Source organism: Schistocerca gregaria, chromosome 9 (assembly GCF_023897955.1).
Source record: "Schistocerca gregaria isolate iqSchGreg1 chromosome 9, iqSchGreg1.2, whole genome shotgun sequence".
Lineage (NCBI taxonomy): Eukaryota > Metazoa > Arthropoda > Insecta > Orthoptera > Acrididae > Schistocerca > Schistocerca gregaria.
This window is the reverse complement of record NC_064928.1, coordinates 215,157,581-215,183,768: the sequence shown is the minus strand read 5'-3', so window position 1 is coordinate 215,183,768 and position 26,188 is coordinate 215,157,581.

Sequence of the window (26,188 nt, the reverse complement as noted above, 5' to 3'; positions counted from 1 at the left end):
TTGCTTTTAGGAGAGGTTATTTTTTGCGAAAATTCTACCACCAGCTCCCTCCTCCGAACGCCAAAATATTTTGCTAAAAACCACCAATATATGACCGAGGGCTTTTTTTTGTTATGGTTTTAGGGCGCAAAACTGCTACGGTCATTAGAGAACGGTCTGTGGCTTAGGAAAGATAAAAAGAAAATGGAAATCAGAAGCAGTGGGAGCCAAACTCAAAAACTGGGGAAACTAAAAAACAGGGGGTGCTGGAGAGCGATGGCTCCGAGTATTTTACGTGAAAATTTTTAAAGCATTTTAAGTAAAATTTATTAAGAATCTAGATTTTTATTCTTAATGTCTACAAATTCATTTCTCGACATAGTCATACTGGGGACGAACGCGTTACTGCCAACGAGAGACTAATTTGTTGACACAGTCTTTGCAGAATGTTTGCCTTCGTTGATGGAACGACAGGCTCACCTCTGCTTGCACCTCTTCATCGCTATCGAAGTGAAGTGCTCGAAGACGCTCTTTAAGAGTTGTGCACGGATGAAATTTGACTGGGTCCAGGTTGTGACTACTGGAGGGTGACGGATGGAAGCGAAGCAAAGGCGCCGGATTACTGCAGCTGATTCAGCGCTCGTGTGTGGTCTGGTGTTGTCATTGTTGAAGGGGACTGTGCTCCATGCGAAGACGAACTCTTCTGCGGCTAGAAACTGAACTACACACGCACAACCATTGTTAGGTTACACAGCGCCACGTTACACACTACAATTCGTCGCCCTCTAGCGGCAGTAGGTTTTCGTCGTCGAAACGAGAAAATCCATCGAGTAATATGCTTGGCATCTAACACCTCAACCGGCACTGATGACAGAATAAAAAAAAAAAAATCGGAAGCATCACTTTGCGGCACACACCTTCGTAGAAATGGCCATCGCACTAACATGAGAGAAATCAGAGCTCGAACGAAAATATTTGCGAGTTTATATTCCCCATAGCTAACACTTGGTTCAAGAATCATAAAAGAAGGTTGTATACATGGAAGAAGCCTGGAGGTACTGGAAGGTCTCAGATTATATAATGGTACGACAGATATTCAGGAATTTTACGTAGAACAGCCGCAATTTTTCTCGAGGGTATGCAGCTTTACTGTATGATTAAATGATGATGGCGTCCTCTTGGGTAAAATATTCCGGAGGTAAAATAGTCCCCCATTCGGATCTCCGGGCGGGGACTACTCAAGAGGACATCGTTATCAGGAGAAAGAAAACTGGCATTCTACGCATCGGAGCGTGGAATGTCAGATCCCTTAATCGGGCAGGTAGAAAATTTAAAAAGGAAATGGGTAGGTTAAAGTTAGATATAGTGGGAATCGGTGAAGTTCGGTGGCAGGAGGAACAAGACTTTTGGTCAGCTGAATACAGGGTTATAAATACAAAATCAAATAGGGGTAATGCAGGAGTAGGTTTAATAATGAATAAAAAATAGGAGTGCGGGTAAGCTACTACAAACAGCATAGTGAACGCATTATTGTGGCCAAGATAGACATGAAGCCCACGCCTACTACAGTAATACAAGTTTATATGCCAACTAGCTCTGCCTGGTAGAATTTTGCACAGAGCATAACTTAATCATAGCTAACACTTGGTTCAAGAATCATGAAAGAAGGTTGTATACGTGGAAGAACCCTGGAGATCCTAAAAGGTTTCAGAAAGATTATGTAATGTTAAGACAGAGATTTAGGAACCAGATTTTAATTTGTAAGACATTTCCAGGACCGCAATCTATTGGTTATGAACTGTAGCTTAAAACTGAAGAAACTGCAAAAAGGTGAAAATTTGAGGAGATGGGACCTCGATAAACTGAAAGAACCAGAGGCTGTAGAGAGCTTCAGGGATACTATTAGGGAACCATTGACAAGAATGGGGGAAAGAAATACAGTAGAAGAAGAATGTGCAGCTTTGAGAGATGAAATAGTGGAGGTAGCAGAGGATCAAGTAGGTAAAAAGACGAGGACTAGTAGAAATCCTTGGGTAACAGAAGAAATATTGAATTTAATTGATGAAAGGAGAAAATATAAAAATGCAGTAAATGAAGCAGGCAAAAAGGAATACAAACGTCTCAAAAATGAGATCGACAGGAAGTGCAAAATAGCTAAGCAGGGATGGCTAGTGGAAAAATGTAAGGATGTAGAGGCACATATCACTAGGGGTAAGATAGATACTGCCTACAGGAAAATTAAAGAGACCTTTGGAGAAAAGAGAGCCACTTCTATGAATATGAAGAGCTCAGATGGAAACCCAATTCAAACCAAAGAAGGGAAAGCAGGAAGGTGGAAGGAGTATGTAGAGGGTCTATACAAGGGCGATGTTCTTGAGGACAATATTATAGAAATGGAAAGAATGTAGATGAAGATGAAATAGGAGATATGATACTGCGTTAACAGTTTGACAGAGCACTGAAAGACCTAAGCCGAAAGAAGGCCCCGGGAATAGACAACATTCCATTAGAAATACTGACAAAAGGTGTATGACACAGGCGAAATACCGTCAGACTTCAAGAAGAATACAATAATTCCAACCCCAAAGAAAGCAGGTATTGACAGATGTGAAAATTACCGAACTATCAGTTTAATAAGCCACGGCTGCAAAATACTAATACGAATTCTTTACAGACGAATGGAAAAACTGGTAGAAGCCGAGCTCGGCGAAGATCAGTTTGGATTCCGTAGAAATGTTGGAACACGTGAGGCAATACTGACCCTACGACTTATCTTAGAAAATAGATTAATGAAAGGCAAACCTAAGTTTCTAGCATTTGTAGACTTAGAGAAAGCTTTTGAGAACGTTGACTGGAATACTCTCTTTCAAATTCTGAAGGTGGCAAGGGTAAAATACAGGGAGCGAAAGGCTATTCACAAGTTGTACGGAAAGCAGATGGCATCTATAAGAGATCGAGGGGCGTGAAAGGGAAGCAGCGGTTAGGAAGGGAGTGTGACATTGTTGTAGCCTATCCCCGATGTTATTCAATCTGTATATTGAGCAAGCAGTGAAGGAGTAGGTATTAAAGTCCATGGAGAAGAAATAAAAATTTCGACGTTCGCTGATGACGTTGTAATTCTGTCAGAGACAGCAAAGGACCTGGAAGAGCAGCTGAACGGAATGGATATTCTCTTGAAAGGAGGATATAACATGAACACCAACAAAAGCAAAACGAAGATAGTGGAATGTAGTCGAATTAAATGATGCTGCGGGAATCAGATTAGGAAATGAGACACTTAAAGTGGTAAAGGAGTTTTGCTATTTGGGGAGCAACATAACTGATGGTGGTCGAAGTAGAGAGGATATAAAATGTAGACTGGCAATGGCAAGAAAAGCGTTTCTGAAGAAGAGAAATTTGTTAACATCGCATATAGATTTAAGTGTCAGGAAGTCGTTTCTGAAAGTATTTGTATGGAGTGTAGTCTTGTATAGAACTGAAACACGGACGATAAAGAGTTTGGACAAGAAGAAAATAGAATCTTTCGAAATGTGGTGCTACAGAATAACGCTGAAGATTAGATTGGAAGATCACAAAACTAATGAGGAGGTATTGAATAGAATTGGGGAGAAGAGGAGTTTGAGCCACAACTTGACAAGAAGAAGGGATCGGTTGGTAGGACATGTTCTGAAGCATCAAGGGATCACCAATTTAGTATTGGAAGGCAGCGTGGAGTGTAAAAATCGTAGAGGGAGACCAAGAGAAGACTACACTAAGCACATTCAGAAGGATGTAAGTTGCAGTAGGTACTGGGAGATGAAGAAGCTTGCACAGGATCGAGTAGCATGGAGAGCTGCATCAAACCAGTCTCACGTCTGAAGACCACAACAACAATATTTTCCCCACGTGTCATTCGAGAGTGGAATGGTATAGAAATAGTGTGCACTTACGAGTGAATTGCAGGCTACTGATTTAGATGTGGATGAGGGAAGGGTTGGAGTTGCTGCGCGCAAGAGCCGCACTGCTCGGCTGCGGCCGACTCACCAGCCGCTGACTCCGCTCGACCACACGACCTGCCCTCCAGACGCAGAACGCGAGACTGCCGACCTCGTCGCCGCCACCCCCTCACACCCACGCAGCACCCCCGCTTGCGTCTGCGCTGTAGCATCCCCCCACCCTCCTCACGGCAGCAGTGGCCACGCCCCTCGTCGAAACAGTCGCCCTTCCCTCGCCGCTGGCCAATAGCTGCCTCCCCGCGGACGGCAGCCACGCCCACCGCTGTGTTCCATTGCGCGGGGTTCCGTCTGTCGCTCACGTCGACCAATAGGAGCCCCTCTGCCGCTGCCGAGAGTAATTGCAGCTGTTACAGAGCGAGTGGCTGCTGTAATTATTGATGTCTGGCTCTCTTGTCCGGTAACTCGCGAATGCAAAGGACAGAAAATTTGTTGCCTTTGGTTTTCAAATCAATATTTTCCTCTAGATTGTTGACATTGTCAACCAGGAGATATGCAATCTATTGTAAATTTTTCTTAGTTAGGGACTGAAAAAAAGAAACATGTAGTCAACATAGCACATGGATCCTCTTTACTTGGATGGATATTAGTTTCGCCAGTGGGGACGGGAAGTGCATCTGGCCACACTCTGACATTAACATTCATAGCTGGAGTGGAACAAAGGCTCAAGAAAATGATATGCATTAGTTTCGACTAACAATCGAGCTACACTCTGGGGTACAACAATCGAGTTAGAAAACTGCTGCGGAAGCAAAGGGAACTTCACAGCAAACATAAAAATAAACATAGCCAAAGCCTTGCAGACAAACAAAAATTACGCGAAGAGAAATGTAGTGTCAGGAGGGCTATGCGAGAGGCGTTCAATGAATTCGAAAGTAAAGTTATATGTACTGACTTGGCAGAAAATCCTAAGAAATTTTGGTCTTATGTCGAAGTTCCTTCTCTAGATTGTCGCACAGATGACAAAATGGTAGATATCGAAATAGACGACAGAGCGATAGAGAAACAATTATAATTGCTCAAAAGAGGAAAGGCCACTCGATCTGATGGGATACCAGTTGGATTTTACACATAGTAAGCGAAGGAACTTGCCCCTCTTCTTGCAGCGGTGTACCGTAGGTGTCTAGAAGAGCGTAGCGTTCCAAACGATTGGAAAAGGTCACAGGTCATCCCCGTTTTCAAGAAGGGACGTCGAACAGATGTTCAGAACTATAGACCTATATCTCTAACGTCGATCAGTTGTAGAAGTTAAGAACACGTATTATGTTCGAGCATAATGACTTCTCTGGAGACTAGGAATCTACTCTGTAGGAATCAGCATGGGCTTCGAAAAAGACGATCGTGTGAAACCCAGGTCGCGCTATTCGTCCACGAGACTCAGAGGGCCATAGACACGGGTTCCCAGGTAGATGCCGTGTTTCTTGACTTCCGCAAAGCGTTCGATACAGTTCCCCACAGTCGTTTAGTGAACAAAGTAAGAGCATATGGACTATCAGACCAATTGTGTGATTGGATTGAGGAGTTCCTAGATAACAGAACGCAGCACGTCATTCTCAATGGAGAGAAGTCTTCCGAAGTAAGAGTGATTTCAGGTGTGCCGCAGGGGAGTGTCGTAGGACCGTTGCTATTCACAATATACATAAATGACCTTGTGGATGACATCGGAAGTTCACTGAGGCTTTTTGCGGATGATGCTGTGGTATATCGAGAGGTTGTAACAATGGAAAATTGTACTGAAGCGCAGGAGGATCTGCAGCGAATTGACGCATGGTGCAGGGAATGGCAATTGAATCTCAATGTAGACGAGTGTAATGTGCTGCGAATACATAGAAAGAAAGATCCCTTATCATTTAGCTACAATATAGCAGGTCAGCAACTGGAAGCAGTTAATTCTTTAAATTATCTGGGAGTATCCATTAGGAGTGATTTAAAAGGGAATGATCATATAAAGTTGATCGTCGGTAAAGCAGATGCCAGACTCAGATTCATTGGAAAAATCCTAAGGAAATGCAATCCGAAAACAAAGGAAGTAGGTTACAGTTCGCTTGTTGGCCCACTTCTTGAATACTGCTCAGCAGTGTGGGATCCGTACCAGATAGGGTTGATAGAAGAGATAGAGAAGATCCAACGGAGTGCAGAGCGCTTCGTTACAGGATCATTTAGCAATCGGGAAAGCGTTACGGAGATGATAGATAGGTTCCAGTGGAAGACTCTGCAGGAGAGACGCTCAGTAGCTCGGTACGGGCTTTTGTTGCAGTTTCGAGAACATACCTTCACCGAGGAGTCAAGCAGTATATTGCTCCCTGCTACGTATATCTCGAGAAGAGACCATGAGGATAAAATCAGAGAGATCAGAGTCCACACAGAGGCATACCGACAATACTTCTTTCCACGAACGATACGAGACTGGAATAGAAGGGAGAACCTACAGAGGTACTCAAGGTACCCTCCGCCACACACCGTAAGGTGGCTTGAGGACTGTGGATGTAGATGTAGATGTAAACATAGATTAGCGCAAACCATTTCAGATGAGGACAGCTCGATGTTGTACCGAGACCCTCTCACCTGAAATAGATAGAAATAGGCCTTTACTAACCAACATGCTCTCTCTATATTACAAATTATTCTTAACCCCGCTCATTGTGTTACAGTTTCTTCTTTTATTTTTCTTTGGCATTTACATTGTATAAATTATATTCTCATCAACTAGGGAGTAACAAATTATATGGAACCATTTTAACAATTGTTAAGCTGCCTCGGGCATGGCTGTGTGTGATGCCCTTAGGTTAGTTAGGTTTAAGTAGTTCTTAGTTCTAGGGGACTGATGACCACAGATATTAAGTCCCATAGTGCTCAGAGCCAATGAACAATTGTTAAGCATTGAATTCGCTGTAACCTCAGAGAAATCTTTATATACCGGGTGATCATAAGGGCAGTATAAATTAAAAAAACTTAATAAACCACGGAATAATGTAGATAGAGAGGTAAAAATTGACACGCGTGAAAGATCTCTCGCGCGCGCCGTTTGGTGATGATCGTGTGCTCAGCCGCCACTTTCGTCATGCTTGGCCTCCCAGAACTCCAGACCTCAGTCTGTGCGATTATTGGCTTTGGGGCTACCTGAAGTCGCAAGTGTATCGTGATCGACCGACATCTTTAGGGTTGCTGAAAGACGACATTCGATGCCAACTGTAACAATGAGAAGTCCTTGGTGGTGAATTCAGAAGCATCCGACCCACCTTACATTTCAAGGCCGTGGGTTACTCTGTACTGTTAATGACATAAATAAATAAATACAAATCGAGCCATCTTCAAATCATAAAACATTCTTGACTAGTGTTGGTGCCATTAAAAGCTTAACACATCGTTAAAATTTTCCTGAAAACGACATCATCCACACATGAAACAGATAAAAAAAGCTTTTCTTCGTTCGTGGCCAGTATAATTGTACGATGAGTATGAAACTTTATGTCGTTGAAGTTTGGTAACTGATTGACAGCTGATGCCCATTTCTGTTCGCACGTACAACGTTACAGCAACATAAATGTGATAATCTATATCTGAATCTACATCTACATTTATACTCCGCAAGCCACCCATCGGTGTGTGGCGAAGGGCACTTTACGTGCCGCTGTCGTTACCTTCCATTCCTGTTCCAGTCGCGTATGGTTCGCGGGAAGAACGACTGCCGGAAAGCCTCCGTGCGCGCTCGAATCTCTCTAATTTTACATTCGTGGTGTCCTCGGGAGGTATAAGTAGGGGGAAGCAATATATTGGATACCTCATCCAGGACCGCACCCTATCGAAACCTGGGCCGCAAGCTACACCGCGATGCAGACTCTTGCAGAGTCTGTCACTTGAGTTTGCTAAACATCTCCGTAACGCTATCACGCTTACCAAATAACTCTGTGGCGAAACGCGCCGCTCTTCGTTGGATCTTCTCTACATCCTCCGCCAACCCGACCTGGTACGGATCCCACAATGATGAGCAATACTCAAATATAGGTCGAACGAGTCTTTTGTAAACCACCTCCTATGCTGATGGACCACATTTTCTAAGGACTCTCCCAATGAATCTCAACCTGGCATCCGCCGTACCAACAATTAATTTGATATGATCATTCCACTTCAAATAGTTCCGTACGCATACTCCCAGATATTCTACAGAAGTAACTGCTACCAGTGTTTGTTTCGCTATCATATAATCATACAATAAAGGCTCCTTCTTTCAATGTATTCGCAATACATTACATTTGTCTATGTTAAGGGTCAGTTGCCACTCTCTGCACCAAGTACCTATCCGCTGCAGATCTTCCTGCGTTTCGCTGCAATTTTCTAATGCTGCAACTTCTCTGTAGAATGTGCTAATCACTGCGCCTCCTCACTCAATATGTATCATTATAATTGTTACCAGAATATGTAAATACTGACTGTGTCAGTTACAAGGTTCTAACGGCATTAGCTTTTATAACCGTCGTTCAACGATCGACGAACAGCTGTTTTTACCTGTTTCATGTGTCGATGATGTCCTTTTAAGGAAGATTTTAACGATATGTGAAGCGTTAATGGCACTTATATTAATCAAGAATTTTTTATGATCAGATGACGGCTCGATTGTGAGCCGAAATAAAAATAAAGATAAATCCGAATAAAGAATACTTCGTGTGCGGTGTTACATACATAAATACTGTACTGGCCATTAAAATTGCTACACCACGAAGATTACGTGCTCCAGACGCGAAATTTAACCGACAGGAAGAAGATGCTGTGATACGCAAACGATTAGCTTTTCAGAGCATTCACACACGGTTGGCGCCGGTGGTGACACCTACAACGTGCCGACACGAGGAAAGTTTCCAACCGATTTCTCATACACAAAAAGGCAGTTGACCGGCGTTGCCTGGTGAAACGTTGTTGTTATGCCTCGTGTAAGGAGGAGAAATGCGTACCATCACGTTTCCGACTTTGATAAAGGTCGAATTGTAGCCTCTCGCGATTGCGGTTTATCGTATCGTGCAGGCACGTCTGGACCCCTGAGTCAACAGATGGGGACGTTTGCAAAACAACAACCATCTGTACGAACAGTTCGACGACGTTTGCAGCAGCATGGAGTATCAGCTCGGAGACCGAGGCTGCGGTTACCCTTGACGCTGCATCACAGACAGCAGCGCCTGCGATGGTGTACTCAACGACGAACCTGGGTGCACGAATGGCAAAACGTCATTTTTTCGGAAGAATCCAGGTTCTGTTTACAGCATCATGATGGTCGCATCCGTGTTTGGCGATATCGCGGTGAACGCACATTGGAAGCGTCTATTCGTCATCGCCATACTGGCGTATCACCCAGCGTGATGGTATGAGGTGCCATTGGTTACACGTCTCGGTCACCTCTTGTTCGCAGTGACAGCACTTTGAACAGTGGACGTTATATTTCAGATGTGTTACGACCCGTGGCACTACCGTTCATTCGATCCATGCGAAACCCTACATTTCAGCAGGATAATGCACGACAGCATGTTGCAGGACCTGTACGGGCCTTTCTGGATACAAAAAATGTTCGACTGCTGCCCTGTCGAGCACATTATCCAGATCTGTCACCAACTGAAAACGCCTGGTCAATGGTGGACGAGCAACTGGCTCGTCACAATACGCCAGTCACTACTCTTGACGGACTATGGCACCATGTTGAAGCTGCATGGACAGCTGCACCTGTACACGCCATCCAAGCTCAGTTTGACTTAATGCCCAGGCGTATCAAGGCCGTTATTACGGCCAGAGGTGGTTGTTCTGGGTACTGATTTGTCAGGGTCTATGCACCCAAATTGCGTGAAAATGTAATCACATGTCAGTTCTAGTATAATATATTTGTTCAATGAATATCCGTTTATCATCTGCATTTTTCTTGGCGTAGCAATTTTAACGGCCAGTAGTGTAAAAAAAGAAAGAATATTTCTCTGCTAGGGGTGGTTTCGAGGATGGGATAATTAATGGAGTGCCCGCAGCGCGTTTGATTTGGTGGATGTGCACATCTACTTCTGTTCCGGCGTAACATCTAGCACCGGCACTACGGAAATGCAGAGAGGGCCGTGAGACGGCGTCAGCCAATAGTGCGCTGGCAGACCCCTCTCTAGGGCGACAGAGACACAGAAGTGGCATCTAGTCCTAGTCCAAGAGAATATAATCGCCTCTCCGTCTGACTACAGCCACGTTCGCGAGTTCAAGTCTAGCCGATCTACGAACGCTAGAGCAGTGTCTCAGGACTGTATTATTGGACTCGTATTGGAATCGTATGTACTGAAGAGACTGCGTATGTTTCTTGTCACCTTTTGCTTGCGACATTCCAGTGTAAATTCCTCGACCTTAAGTATGGTCGGTAAATGTAAATGTTGTGTGACTAGGGCCTCCCGTTGGGTAGACCGTTCGCCGGGTGCAAGTCTTTCGATTTTACGCCACTTCGGCGACTTGCGCGTCGATGGGGATGAAATGATGGTGGATAGGATAACACAACACCCAGTCCCTGAGCGAAGAAAATCTCCGATCCAGCCGGGAATAGAACCCGGGCCCTTAGGATTGACATTCTGTCGCACTGACCACTCAGCTACCAGGGGCGGACAGTATTGTCGGTTCCAGAATGAGATTTTCACTCTGCAGCGGAGTGTGCGCTGATATGAAACTTCCTGGCAGAAGTAAAGCTGTGAGTACCGGTCGTGAGTCGTGCTTCGGTAGCTCAGTTGGTAGAGCACTTGCCCGCGAAAGGCAAAGGTCCCGAGTTCGAGTCTCGGTCGGGCACACAGTTTTAATCTGCCAGGAAGTTTCAGTATTGTCGGTTATCTTACAGTAATAAAAATCTATTGATACGATGAATTTTATCCGTAGTGGATGCTGTTGAACTCCGTGACTGTTCCTTTATAGGGTGTAGAAAAATTTCCGCCACCAGCCACAATAAAAGGTAATTTATTTGTCTCACGACCGTTTCTGGGTGTGCTCATCCTCAGGGATTTATACATTCATATATATGTTTATATTGATCGCCAGCAATATAAACATATACATGTATGCATAAACACCCGAGGATGAGCACAAACCCGAAACCGATTGTGTGACAGATAAATAACTTTTGATTGTTGCAAAGTACGGTGGTTTTATTGTAAAATTATCGATGTATTGAAAAATATCTATTGGTAGTCTTAGTCGACGTTGAGTTGCTGTCTGACTTAAGTTGGCTCTGCTTAAACGCTCGGTTATGTCCCCAGTATCATTTGTATCGAAATTACTATTACACTCTAATTATTAAACAAAAATATGGTGATTAGTAGCTACGAAATCAATAATGCAGCGGTTAGCATATGACACCAAAATTCAGATTTATTCAAAAAACAGGATGAGCAATATTTCTAGCCTAACATGACAATGCAATGCACTCACTAACCTAACTAGCCTGTCATTGGCACAATGTATCCTCTTTTCCTAACTCCTTGAGTCTAAACTGAACCCGCAAGTGACTCTATTGAAGTACTGCCTGAGCTGTAACGTTCCCTGGCAGCACACACACTATTAATAAATTGAAATGACATTTAATTGTACTATGTACGCCGCGTTGAAGCAATTCGTATGTACTGTAATCGTTTAACAAAAAATTTAATTTAATTTTGTATGAAGGACGTTGGTTATTATTGTAATATTTTCTGTAATAATATTCTCGATATATTTATGATTGCAATATTTCTATACTCATAATGTAATTACGAAATATGTTAATATCTGCGATGAGAAAATGTAAAATATAGCCACAGAGGAAAATAATGTTGTAAGATTACAAAGAGATATTCATAATCAGCAATAGTATAAATAGCACTACATAATGTGCATTCTTTGTCGTCTCCCTCGAGAGCTGAGAGAGAGAGGGGAACCCGTGACGTAGCATTATATGAATGAGTATACTTCTTTTGTCTGTATCTATCTTTAGCCGCCATTAGAGGAGAAATTATAAAGGTGTGTAATTTTAATTATTGTTATGGTCTAAATACATTATAATTTAACAAAATTGTGTATTACTAATGTAAATTAGCTTGCCCATGTCATCTATAATATTTCTTTAAAGAATTTTCCGCACTTTTAGCGATTATCGTTGGTGTTGCTGGGCTGTGCTGCGACCGAACGATTTGCAGCGGAGGCACATTTAAAAAATTGTTCTGCTATAAAATTAACCAAACCCGTAAATCGGGAGCAGGTAAAATTAGCAGTGAACTAGGAAACATTTTTCTTTTACAGCGATCCTGAGGCTGACTGAATTTATTACTGGTTTTACATTTGTGCATTCATAGGCGGATAACTAACATTGAAGTTGTTAATCTGTTGGTTCTTTCAATTTCTAAAGCAAGTAACTTAAACGTATAGTGAACTGTGTTTTGTCAATGATAATTAAACGTTCAGGTCGGCTTGGCAGTATTTAACCATATTATGCCAACTGAGACAGTCTTGTGCTCCATAGCTAACGCCGGGAAAGAATTCAGTAAATATTTAAATGCCCACTGCATCTAGAAAATGTGTGCCAAGGCCGAAATAGGTAAAAAAATTTAATTTAAATAATTTTCAAAGTCATAAATGTTATTAATCAGTTAGTTTGAATTTATCAGCATGAGAGGGTTGCTAAAGTTCACGTAATTTTAAATGTGCTTAATTCTGTCTAAATGAATTTTTATTACCACAAGTAAAAAAAGGTGTTCTACAACAAAGTTCGTACTGAAAGAGTAAACAACAAAAATATTTAAAGCCAATTCTTCCCCATTTTCATCCATTCATTTTACATTACACACACACACACACACACACACATATATATATATATATATATATATATATATATATATGACCGTTCTTCGCCGCATGGATCCGTGAGCGTTGGTAGCCAATCACGACACAGAATTCCATGTATCCGTGCGCGTTTGTACCCTACCACGACACAGAATTCTCCTGCGGTTGCCGGCTTCGGTGGCCGTGCGGTTCTAGGCGTTCAGTCCGGAACCGCATGACTGCTACGGTTGCAGGTTCGAATCCTGCCTCTGGCATGGATGTGTGTGGTGTCCTTAGGTTAGTTAGGTTTAAGTAGTTCTAAGTTCTGGGGGACTGATGACCATAGATGTTAAGTCCCATAGTGCTCAGAGCCATTTGAACCATTAAGCCATCTCCCGTGGTTACTGTTGCCGCCAAACTTTTAGTATCTATCTCTACGCGCTCATCGCCAATCCCGTCACAGTCGTCTGCCAATTTTCCACCGCGGCGCGAAAACGTCTCTCTCTCTTTCGCGTGTAGCTCCTTCCCACTTCTTGCTGTGATGGCCCGGCCTCTCCCATCGTCTTTGGTGGCCCGAAGTGCCAGCCTCAGCGGCCATTTCGCTAGTTTGATATAACACACACGACTTCCTTTTCTGTGTCCATTCTCTCCTACAGGTGGGCCAATTATCTCGTTTTGTCAAATGGCTATCTCTGTGTATTCGATATATTAGTACTGATTTAGCATAGTGTAAGGTGCGAAATGTGTTATCTTACATTGTGACTGGTAGCGGAAATCTTTCTACACCCTATTGATACGATTTGCTTGAATTGATATCTAGCGATTAGAGAGAGCAGGTTTCCTAGGCGCCCTTTATTATACGAGTGGGCAGAGAACAATTTCAAAACCAGCGTCTACTAAATCTGCTACTGCAGCAACAAGGGTGGACGAAAATATTGAGATAACCGAGAGAGATGCATGCTTGAACATAAATGCAGGTGTTAGGCACGCCTGCAGGTGGCCTGTTGTATTGGACCACGACGGTTTTCTCAGCACGTTGCAGGTGTCAGTGGTGTTCAGAACACTGATCCGTGTACTACGTCGGAACTGAGTGAACTCGTTCTTGGGCAAATTGTTGGTGGTCATGTAGTGGGTGCCTTCGTAATAAAGGTAGCCGAAGTCTTTGGTGCTGAGCGAAGCAGCGTATCACAGACTTATATGCTTAGTCACGGCGCGGAGGAGGGCGTGCTGAGTGATCGTCATAGTCGCTCATAGGAGAGGATTGTGACGAAATGTGAGCGGACGATATGAGCCGTAATTTATTCTCAAAGAATATTCTTAAGAATTTATCTTATTTACTAGCGATTCATCAAGAACATTAACACATTTAATCACTCTATGTACACACGGAAGTAGTCGCCAGGAAGTAACTGATGAAATTATAACCAAATTCCTTTTAGCAAATGGGAATTTGATTCACTTTAATAGAGCCTAAAAGCATTTTTTAAAAGAAACAGATTTAAAATTATAATCAGAGAGCACCCTCTAAATATCAAAGTTACAATTTATTCAGACGCAGGAAGAAACAAGTTTTGACTGTATGAGCTTTCGGGCAGAGAACCTTCCCGCCCCCCTTTTCTCACGGCCGTAGTCACGACCGCTTACAACAGCCTCTGAAAGACTACACTGCTGCAAATCTGCAACACACCAGATGACTTTAAACTAAGAGTTTTAACAATTTACACAAGCACACAAACTATGCACCCCCCGTATGAGGGATGGAAATGGTACAAAACACTAACAATTAAAATTTTAACCTTGCCATTGAAGGTGCAACTTGATTTTAACTTCTAAGAAAAGTCTTACGGTGAAAGGGTGGCAACTTTATATACTAAAATGATCATTTAAATAAGAGCCCATGAAATGCAATTTTATATAAAATTCTACAACGTTAGCCAAACAATAGTTAAGATGCTCTACAGTACACAGATACCGCCTCTCAAGATCATAGGCACTAATATCAAAATTTCCAAAGATCAAAACATATTTCAGGTATTAGGCCGTTACACTCCAAGCAATAAATTCGTCAACACACCAAATCCGACAAACATGACAGAGGCAGCTACTGACTTACAGTAGATTGATAGGGAGATTACCAAACAACCCGAACCGCATGTTGCTCTAGCCCGCCCCTAGTCCACACAGGAAAAAAAAAAAAAACGGACCACCCAATTTATAAACAACCACCTTCCCGCGGGTGGGCAAACGGAGAAGAATGGGGGGGCGACCCCAAAGCAAAACGGCTGGTGACCTCACCGAGAAAACAAGTAGAATTTAACAAGAGTAAATCAAACAAGATATCACCAATCACTCAACTTCTAATAAACTGCGATTTCTCGAGAAGACCTGGCACAGCACCCCCAAATCGCTCTCCCGAACCGTCCGCTGCCAGCCGCTTCAACGGACGCTGAAAGGCGTGCCGACCTCCCGTCTCACGGCGTCGCAGCTCGCACCGGCCAGACTGATGTTGTTGGTTGATACCTGTTGCTCTCGTGTCGACCGCGAAGCCACTACACCTCGCTATACGACGCGGCCCACTGGACTCACGAGGCGACCTCACATGCGCCAACGGTCAAGACGGACCAGTCATCATCTCGTGTCTCACTTCGCGACTGACCAACCGATCGATCCAACCGCCAATGACCATTGTCTGAGCAAACTCGAGCAAACTGGGTGCTTAAGGCGCAGACTCAGATGCAGGAACTAAGCCCCGACTGGGTGACCACTCACTGAGCTGTCTTACTGGCGGAGTGGAAAGACTCTCATTTTGCTGGCTTTAAAGGTTGATCCGAACGACAGACATACTAGCACTCCGAACGACAGACAGACACTAACTGCCTAACAAATGCGGACGAGAGACAGACTAGGAAGCAGGGGACGAGAGAGTGACCCAGACTGACTGGCGAGTTTTTTTTTTCCTTTATTGATTTTCAATCCCCCCCCCCCTCCCCCTAATGGGGCGGGCTGGCAGCAGCTTAGTACGCTGCTCTACAGCCTACAGACTTTTATTTTAAAAAAACGGAAGAAGAAAAGAAACAAGAAAAACTGGCGATAAAACGGTGACGTCAAGTGTAAAATGGCGGAAAAATGCGGAAAGTTAAAACAGAGAGCAAAAGGGGTTGGCAACGTTAGTGAAAGACACAGGAATCAGACAAGTAACATAGCACACACACAATTAAAAAACACGGCGACAGTCTGGTTTCTGTTCGCAAGAGATAAAAAGCACACCCAGCGACAGTATGACGGCCGTTCGCAACACTTCAATCCAAAAAAAAAAAAAAAAGCCGCAGCACGGAACACTCACTGTAATACACTCACTGTAGAACACTGGACGAAAGCGGCGGCACATAGATGACACTCCTGAACCAGAGGCAGATGGCAGGTGGGGACCTGGAGGAGGGGGAAGAACAAGGAGGGAGGAAGGAAAAAAACGAAAAGGGGGGGAACCAAGGAGGGAGAGACTAATAAAGGGGGAGAGGAGCAGGGCAGACGCGAGAGGGAATGAGAGGAGGCAGAGGTGGGAAAGGCAAAAGGACTTGGGGGAGAGAAGGGGGCAAAGAGAGGGGTGGTGGGGAGAAAGAGGATGACAGGGGGGAGAGAGAGCCCGGGAAAAGGACAGAGGAAAGGAGGGGGAGTGAGGATCAGAGTTGATAGAAGGGATAAATGGAGGGAGAGAGGGCATCATCCGGGAGGGGGAGTTGATGGATGTAGGGTGTAGAGATGGAGGGTAGGGGGGACACAACAGTGAAGACATGGCAGGGGCCGGGGATGGGAGAGGAGAGGAGTAACCAGGGGGTGAAGGGGACCAAGGCGGCGGGAGGTGTAGAGGGTGTGGATATGTTCGAGGAACAGGAGCAGATGGGGGAAAGGAATGAGATCATAGAGGATCCGCGTGGGGGACGGGAGTTGTATACAGAAGGTGAGGCAGAGTGCATGGCGCTCAAGGATCTGGAGGGACTTATAGAATTTGCGGGGGGCGACTGGAGAGCTCATAGTGCCCCTTAAATGCACGTGAACAGGCAACGTTTCCCCTTTCCCACCAGAGGGAGACACCAAAGCTGCGATTCCCAGAGCGGCGCTATCGCCAGAATCGGAGGGCGACTGCTTCACACTACGCGCTGCGGGGCGCTTTTCAAAACAGCAATTTTTACCATGGCTCAGATAGATCTAAAAGTCACTGCGGAGTAGAATGTCGCACTTGGAAACCTGTCAGCAGCAGAACAACAGGAACACAGCTGGGAATTGTAGTGCGAGTTAGAATTGCAAAACCATACATCAGTGATGCAAATGTTCTTCACAGGAAAGAATGTTGTCAACGCCATAAAATATGAACAGTGGAGAAATGGAAGAAGCGGTTTAGTCGTATGACATTTTTCATTCTGTTTCCAACTTCTGGACAAGTATATGTCTGGCGGATGCCGTCCCAACCCTACCTTGCTGGCAAGAATGCAACATGGTGGTGATTCGGCGATGATTTGGGCAGTCATATTGTGGTATTCCATGGGCCCTATGGTTTCTCTGCAAGGCCGCACTATCGCCAAGCATTATCTGTCCACTTTGGCTTATCAGGGCCATCCCCTGGTTTGTTCCTCAACGGTGATGGTGCGTTCCAACAGGACAGGGTCCCTGTTCACACAGTTCCCATCGTCCAGGACTCATTCGGTGAGCACGAGGGTGAACTGTCACATCCCCCCTGGCCACCACAGTCAGCATATCTTAATTTTTTTTTAATCATCAGACTGGTTTGATACGGCCCACCGAGAATTCCTCTCCTGTGCCAAGTGCCAAACTCTCCATCTCAGAGCCGGCCGCGGTGGTCTAGCGGTTCTAGGCGCTGAGTCTGGAGCCGCACGACTTCTACGGTCGCAGGTTCGAATCCTGCCTCAGGCATGGATGTGTGTGATGTCCTTAGGTTAGGTTTAAGTAGTTCTAAGTTATAGGGGACTGATGATCATAGGTGTTAAGTCCCATAGTGATCAGAGCCATTTGAACCACTTTTTTCATCTCAGAGTATCACTCCCAACCTACGTCCTCCATTATTTACTGGATATTTTCCAATCTCTGTCTTTCTCTATAGTTTTTGCCCTCTACAGCTCCCTTAGCACCATTGAAGCTATTCCCTGGTATCTTAACAGATGTCCTATCATCCTGTCCCTTCTCCTTGGCATTGTTATCCACATATTTCTTTTCTCTCCTCATTCCTTACCTTATCACTCTACTTAATTTTCAACATTCGTCTGCAGCACCACACCTCAAAAGCTTCGCTTCTAGTTTTCTTACAGTCCGTGTTTCGCCTCCATACAGTGCTGTGCGCCAAACGTATATTCTCAGATTAAGGCCTATGTTTGAACTACTAGACTTCTCTTGGCCAGAAATGCCCTTTTAGCCAGTGCTAGTCTGCTTTTGATGTCCTTCTTGCTCTGTTCAAAAAATCAAATGGCTCTAAGCACTATGGGACTTAACATCTGAGGTCATCAGTCCCCTGGACTTAGAACTACTTAAACCTAACTAACCTAAAGACATCAGATACATCCATGCCCAAGGCAGGATTCGAACCTGAGACCATAGCAGCAGCGCGGTTCCGGACTGAAACGCCTAGAACCGCTCGACCACAGCGGCCGGCTCTTGCTCTGTTCGTGATGGGTTATTTTGTTGCCTAGGTAATAGAATTCCTTATCATCTACTTCGTGACCATCAACCCTGATAAGTTCCTCACTGTTCTCATTTCTGCTACATCTCATTACTGTCGTCTTTTTTCTATTTACTCTCAATCGATACTCTGTACTCATTAGACTGTTCATTCCATTCAGCATATCATGTAATGCTTCTTCACATTCACTCAGGATAGCAGAGTCACCCCCCCCCCCCACCCCTTGAAACATGCACCATGCCGTTGGTGGGGAGGCTTGCGTGCCTCAGCGATACATATGGCTGTACCGTACGTGCAACCACAACGGAGGGGTATCTGTTGAGAGGCAAGACAAACGTGTGGTTCCTGAAGAGGGGCAGCAGCCTTTTCAATAGTTGCAGGGGCAACAGTCTGGATGATTGACTGATCTGGCCTTGTAACACTAACCAAAACGGCCTTGCTGTGCTGGTACTGCGAACGGCTGAAAGCAAGGGGAAACTACGGCCGTAATTTTTCCCGAGAGCATGCAGCTTTACTGTATGGTTAAATGATGGTGGCGTCCTCTTAGGTAAAATATTCCGGAGGTAAAATAGTCCCCCATTCGGATCTCCGGGCGGGGACTACTCAAGAGGATGTTGTTATCAGGAGAAAGAAAACTGGCGTTCTACGGATCGGAGCGTGGAATGTCAGATCCCTTAATCGGGCAGGTAGGTTAGAAAATTTAAAAAGGGAAATGGATAGGTTAAAGTTAGATATAGTGGGAATTAGTGAAGTTCGGTGGCAGGAGGAACAAGACTTCTGGTCAGGTGAGTAAAGAGTTATAAACACAAAATCAAATAGGGATAATGCAGGAGTAGGTTTGATAATGAATAGGAAAGTAGTAATGCGGGTAAAATACTACAAACAGCATAGTGAACGCATTATTGTGGCCAAGACAGATACGAAGCACACACCTACTACAACACTACTAGCAGAGTCTCGTCATTGATACGCTTTAACCATGAAATTTAATTTCTTTTATTAACATCATTGCTTCTTCGATGTACAGATTGAACAGTTGGGGTGAAATACTACAGACCTGTCTTACACCCTTCTTAATCCGAGCACTTCCTTCTTGGTTGTCGACTCTTATAATTAATTTCCTGTTGGCACTTTGACGCATTACTCTTCTCTCCCTATAACTTACCCCTTTTTTCTCAAGATTTCGAGCATCTAGCACCATTTTACACTGACGAACGCTTTTCCCAAGTCGACAAATCCTATGAACCTGTCTTGATTTCTCCTTAGTCTTGCTTGCATTATCAACCGCGACGTCGGAATTCCCCCTCTGGTGCCTTTATCTCTTCTAAAACCAAACTGATCGTCATCTTAATATTACTGAGCTTTTATCGTCTACTCTGAAGAGAAGGATGTGGGATTGCTATTCAACATCATTTTGCGGGAAGAATAGTATCAGATTCCACTGAAAACTCTACAGAACCTGTGTTCATCCATTCCGAGACGACTGTGAGATGTGAATGCCGAGCAGCCTAGGGCGCTTCAGTCACGGACTGTGCGGCTGGTCCCGGCGGATGTTTGAGTCCTCCCTCGGGCATTGGTGTGTGTGTTCGTGCTTAGGATAATTTAGGTGAAGTAGTGTGTAAACTTAGGGACTGATGGTCATAGCAGTTAAGTCCCATAAGATTTCACACACATTTTTTGTTGTGAATGCCAACGGGTATCCTACCTTGTATCAGAAATGGTAATGTGTTGTGTATCTGATCCACCCACTGCACACGATTACTCTGCAATACACAATTAAGTGAGTGGTCGGCAGTAGGTCGCACCAGTTTCACTCTATTTCTCTACCGTTCCATTTTCGAACAGCACTTGGGAAAAAGGAACCCCTAAATATTTCCATACGAGCTCTTACTTGCGATTGTCATTTTCCCACGTAGGTGGGAGCCAACAAAATATTTGCGCTTTTGGAGGAGAAAGTTGATGATTAAACGTTCGTGAGAAGATCCCGCCACAAAGAGAAACGCCTTTGTCTTAATTATGTCCGGCCCGAACCCTGTATCATTTCTGCGACACTCTCCCTCTTATTTCGCGATAATACAAAACGTGCTGCCCTTCTTTGAACTTTTCCGATGTACTGCGTCAGTCCTATCTGTTAGGGATCCCACACCGCGCAGCAGTATTCTAAAAGAGGGCGGACAAGGGTAGTGTAGGCAGTCTCTTTAGTAGGTCTGTTACATTTTCTAAGTGTCCTGCCAATAAAACGCAGTTTTTGGTTAGCCTTCCCCACAACATTTTCTATGTGCTCGTTCCAATTTAAGTTGTTCGTAATTGTAATACCTAGGTATTTAGTTGAATTTACAGCTTTCACATTTGACTGATTTATCGTGTAACCGAAGTTTAACGAGTTCCTTTTAGGACTCATGTAGATGGCCTCACACTTTCCATTATTTAGGGCCAACTGCAACTTTTCGCACCATTCCGATATATCTTCTAAATCGTTTTGCAGCTTGCTTTGATCTTCTGAAGACTTTATTAGTCGATAAACGACAGCGTCGTCTGCAAACAACCGAAGACGGCTGCCCAGATTGTCTCCCAAATCGTGTATATAGATAAGGAAGAACAAAAGGCCTATAACAGTACATTGGGGGACGCCAGAAATCACTTCCGTTTTACTCGATGACTTTCCGTCAATTATTACGACCTCTCTGACACGAAATCGCAAATCCAGTCATATAAATGAGACGATATTCCATAAGCACGCAATTTCACTAAGAGCAGCTTGTGTGGTACAGTGTCAAACGTCTTCCGGAAATACAGCATTAAGGAATTGATCTGAAATCCCTTGTCAATGCCACTCAGCACTTCACGTGAATAAAGAGCTAGTTGTGTTTCACAAGAACGATGTTTTGTAAACATGTTTTGACTGTGTGTCAATAGACCGTTTTCTTCGAGGTAATTCATAATGTTTGATCACAATAAATGTTCTAAAATCGTGCTGCATATCGACCTTAACGATATGGGCCTGTAGTTAAGTGGTTTACTCCTACTATCTTTCTTGAATATTGGTGTGACCTGTGCAACTTTCCAGTCTTTGGGTACAGATCTTTCGTCGAGCGAAAAGTTGTATATGATTGTTAAGTATGGAGCTAATGCATCAGCATACTGCGAAAGGAACCTAACTGGTATACAGTCCGGACCAGAAGACTTGCTTTTATTAAGTGATTTGAGTTGCTTCACTACTCCGAGGATGTTTACTTCCACGTTACTCATGTTGGCAGCTGCTCTCGATTCGAATTCTGGAATATTTACTTCGTATTCTTTTAAGTAGTTCTAAGTCTAGGGAACTGATGACTTCAGATGTTAAGACCGATAGTGCTCAGAGCCATTTGACCCATTTTGAAGGCTCTCATATTGCACAGAAATACTTCCGAAGAGGCCGCACAAGCATAGCGTAGGCAGTCTCTGTAGTAGACCTGTTGCATCTTCTAAGCGTTCTGCCAACAATCCGCAGTCACTTGTTCGCTTCTCCTCTACATTATCTGTGTGATCGCTCTGACTTAAGTTGTTCATAATCGCACGCGTTAGATACTTAATAGAATTTACACCGTTTAGGTTTGTGTGATTTTTCCCTTTAACGAGCTACGGTCGCAGGCTCGAGTACTGCCCCAGGCATGGATGTGTGTGATGTCCTTAGGTTAGTTAGATTTAAGTCGTTCTAAGTTCTAGGGGACTGATGACCTCAGCTGTTAAGTCCTATAGTGCTTAGAGCCATTTTTGAACCCTTTAACGACTGTTTAACGGATTCGTGTTAGTTTGTTTTTTTTCATTAGTCTACTGACTGGTTTGATGCGGCCATACAATGCTCTACTCCAGACGTACATCCTCAGAAATTTCTTCCTCAAATTAAGGCCGGTATTTGATATTAGTAGACTTCTCTTGGCCAGAAATGCCTTTTTTGCCATAGCTAGTCTGCTTTTGATGTCCTCCTAGCTCCGTCCGTCATTGGTTATTTTACTGCCTAGGTAGCAGAATTCCTTAACTTCATTGACTTCGTGACCATCAATCCTGATGTTAAGTTTCTCGCTGTTCTCATTTCTACTACTTCTCATTACCTTCGTCTTTCTCCGATTTACTCTCAAACCATACTGTGTACTCATTAGACTGTTCATTCCGTTCAGCAGATCATTTAATTATTCTTCACTTTCACTCAGGATAGCAATCTCATCAGCGAATCGTATCATTGATATCCTTTCACCTTGTATTTTAATTCCACTCCTAAACCTTTCTTTTATTTCCATCATTGCTTCCTCGATGTACAGATTGAAGAGTAGGGGCGAAAGGCTACAGCCTTGTCTTACACCCTTCTTAATACGAGCACTTCGTTCTTGCTCGTCCACTCTTATTATTCCCTCTTGGTTTTTGTACATATTGTATATGACCCGTCTCTCCCTATAGCTTACCCCTACTTTTTTCAGAATCTCGAACAGCTTGCACCATTTTATATTGTCGAACGCTTTTTCCAGGTCGACAAATCCTATGAACGTGTCTTGATTTTTCTTTAGCCTTGCTTCCATTATTAGCCGTAACGTCAGAATTGCCTCTCTCGTGCCTTTACTTTTCCTAAAGCCAAACTGATCGTCACCTAGCGCATTCTCAATTTTCTTTTCCATTCTTCTGTATATTATTCTTGTAAGCAGCTTCGATGCATGAGCTGTTAAGCTGATTGTGCGATAATTCTCGCACTTGTCAGCTCTTGCCGTCTTCGGAATTGTGTGGATGATGCTTTCCCGAATCAGATGGTAAGTCACCAGACTCATATATTCTACACACTAACGTGAATAGTCGTTTTGTTGCCACTTCCCCTAATGATTTTAGAAATTCTGATGGAATGTTATCTATCCCTTCTGCCTTATTTGACCGTAAGTCCTCCAAAGCTCTTTTAAATTCCGATTCTAATACTGGATCCCCTATCTCTTCTAAATCGACTCCTGTTTCTTCTTATATCACATCAGACAAATCTTCACCCTCATAGAGGCTTTCAATGTATTCTTTCCACCTATATGCTCTCTCCTCTGCATTTAACAGTGGAATTCCCGTTGCACTCTTAATGTTACCACCGTTGCTTTTAATGTCACCAAAGGTTGTTTTGACTTTCCTGTATGCTGAGTCTGTCCTTCCGACAATCATATCTTTTTCGATGTCTTCACATTTTTCCTGCAGCCATTTCGTCTTAGCTTCCCTGCACTTCTTATTTATTTCATTCCTGAGCGACTTGTATTTCTGTATTCCTGATTTTCCCGGAACATGTTTGTACTTCCTCCTTTCATCAATCAACTGAAGTATTTCTTCTGTTACCCATGGTTTCTTCGCAGCTACCTTCTTTGTACCTATGTTTTCCTTCCCAACTTCTGTGATGGCCCTTTTTAGAGATGTCCATTCCTCTTCAACTGTACTGCCTACTGCGCTATTCCTTATTGCTGTATCTATAGAGTTAGAGAACTTCAAACGTATCTCATCATTCCTTAGAACTTCCGTATCCCACTTCTTTGCGTATTGATTCTTCCTGACTAATGTCTTGAACTTCAGCCTACTCTTCATCACTACTATATTGTGATCTGAGTCTATATGTGCTCCTGGGTACGCCTTACAATACAGTATCTGATTTCGGAATCTCTGTCTGACCATGATGTAATCTAATTGAAATCTTCCCGTATTTCCTGGCCTTTTCCAAGTATACCTCCTCCTCTTGTGATTCTTGAACAGGGTATTCGCTATTTCTAGCTGAAACTTGTTACAGAACTCAATTAGTCTTTCTCCTCTTTCATTCCTTGTCCCAAGCCCATATTCTCCTGTAACCTTTTCTTCTACTCCTTCCCATACAAGTACATTCCAGTCGCCCATGACTATTAGATTTTCGTTCCCCTTTACATACTGCATTACCCTTTCAATATCCTCATACACTTTCTCTATCTGTTCAAATTCAGCTTGCGACGTCGGCATGTATACCTGAACTATCGTTGTCGGTGTTGGTCTGCTGTCGATTCTGATTAGAACAAACCGGTCACTGAACTGTTCACAGTAACACACCCTCTGCCCTACCTTCCTATTCATAACGAATTCTACACCTGTTATACCATTTTCTGCTGCTGTTGATATTACCCCATACTCATCTGACCAGAAATCCTTGTCTTCCTTCCACTTCGCTTCACTGACCCCTACTAAATCTAGATTGAGCCTTTGCATTTCCCTTTTCAGATTTTCTAGTTTCCCTACCACGTTCAAGCTTCTGACATTCCACGCCCCGACTCGTAGACCGTCATCTTTTCGTTGATTATTCAATCTTTTTCTCATGGTAACCTCCCCATTGGCAGTCTCCTCACGGAGATCCAAATGGGGGACTATTCCGGAATCTTTTGCCAATGGAGAGATCATCATGACACTTCTTCAACTACAGGCCACATGTCCTGTGGATACACGTTACGTGTCTTTAATGCAGTGGTTTCCATTGCCTTCTGCATCCTCATGTCGTTGATCATTGCTGATTCTTCCGCCTTTAGGGGCAATTTCCCACCCCTAGGACAAGAGAGTGCCCTGAACCTCTATCCGCTCCTCCGCCCTCTTTGACAAGGCCGTTGGCAGAATGAGATGAATGACCTCACACTTTTACTACTGTCACTTGTCACTTTGTCGACCGCTATGGCCGTGCGGTTCTAGGCGCTGCAGTCCGGAACAGCGGGACTGCTACAGTCGCAGGTTCGAATCCTGCCTCGGGAATGGATCTGTGTGTCAACAGACCGTTTTCTTCGAGGTAATTCATAATGTTCGAACGCAATATATGTCACTTTTCGCGCCGTAGAGATATCTTGGTTCAGATGGTTCGAATGGTTGTGAGCACTATGGGACTTAACACCTATGGTCATCAGTCCCCTAGAACTTAGAACTACTTAAACCTAACTAACCTAAGGACATCACACACATCCATACCCGAGGCAGGATTCGAACCTGCGACCGTAGCGCCTAGAATCTCTCGGCCACACCGGCCGGCAAAGATATTTTGTCTAAATCATTTTGTAATTGATTTTGATCTTACCAAGAATATAATGGAGGGAAAATGACAGCATCATTTGCAAAACAAAGTAAGATGTCTGTCCAGATAGTCTCTTAAATCGTTTTTATATAGATCAGGAGCAGCAGAGGGCCTATAATGCTTTCTTCGCCTACGCCATGTATCTCTTTCGTTTCACTTGACAACTCTCTATCGATTACAATTAAATGCGACCTGTGCGATGGAAAATCACGAATTCAGACGGATAACTCTAACGATATCCCGTAGGCACGCAGCATGTTGGAATACACTGGTGAGGAACAGTGTCAAAATAATTATGGAAATCTAAGAATATGGAATCAGTTTGAGATCCCTTGTCGATAGCACTCACTTCTTCGTGTGAGTGAAGAGCCAGTTCCAGGTTCCGAGTTCGAGTCCGGTCCGACACACCGTTTTAATCTGGTAAGGAGTTTCAAATGGGCGCACACTTCGCTGCAGTGTGAAAATCTCGTTCTGGAAACATCCACCAAGCTGTGGCTAAGCCACGTCTCCAGAATATCCTTTCTTCCAGGAGTGCTAGTTCTGCAAGTTTCGCAGAAGAGCTTCTGTGAAGTTTCGGAAGGTAGAAGACGATATACTGGCGGAATTGACACTGTGAGGGCGGGTCTTGAGTCTCGCTTGGGTAGCTCAGTCGGTTGCCGACACGGTAGC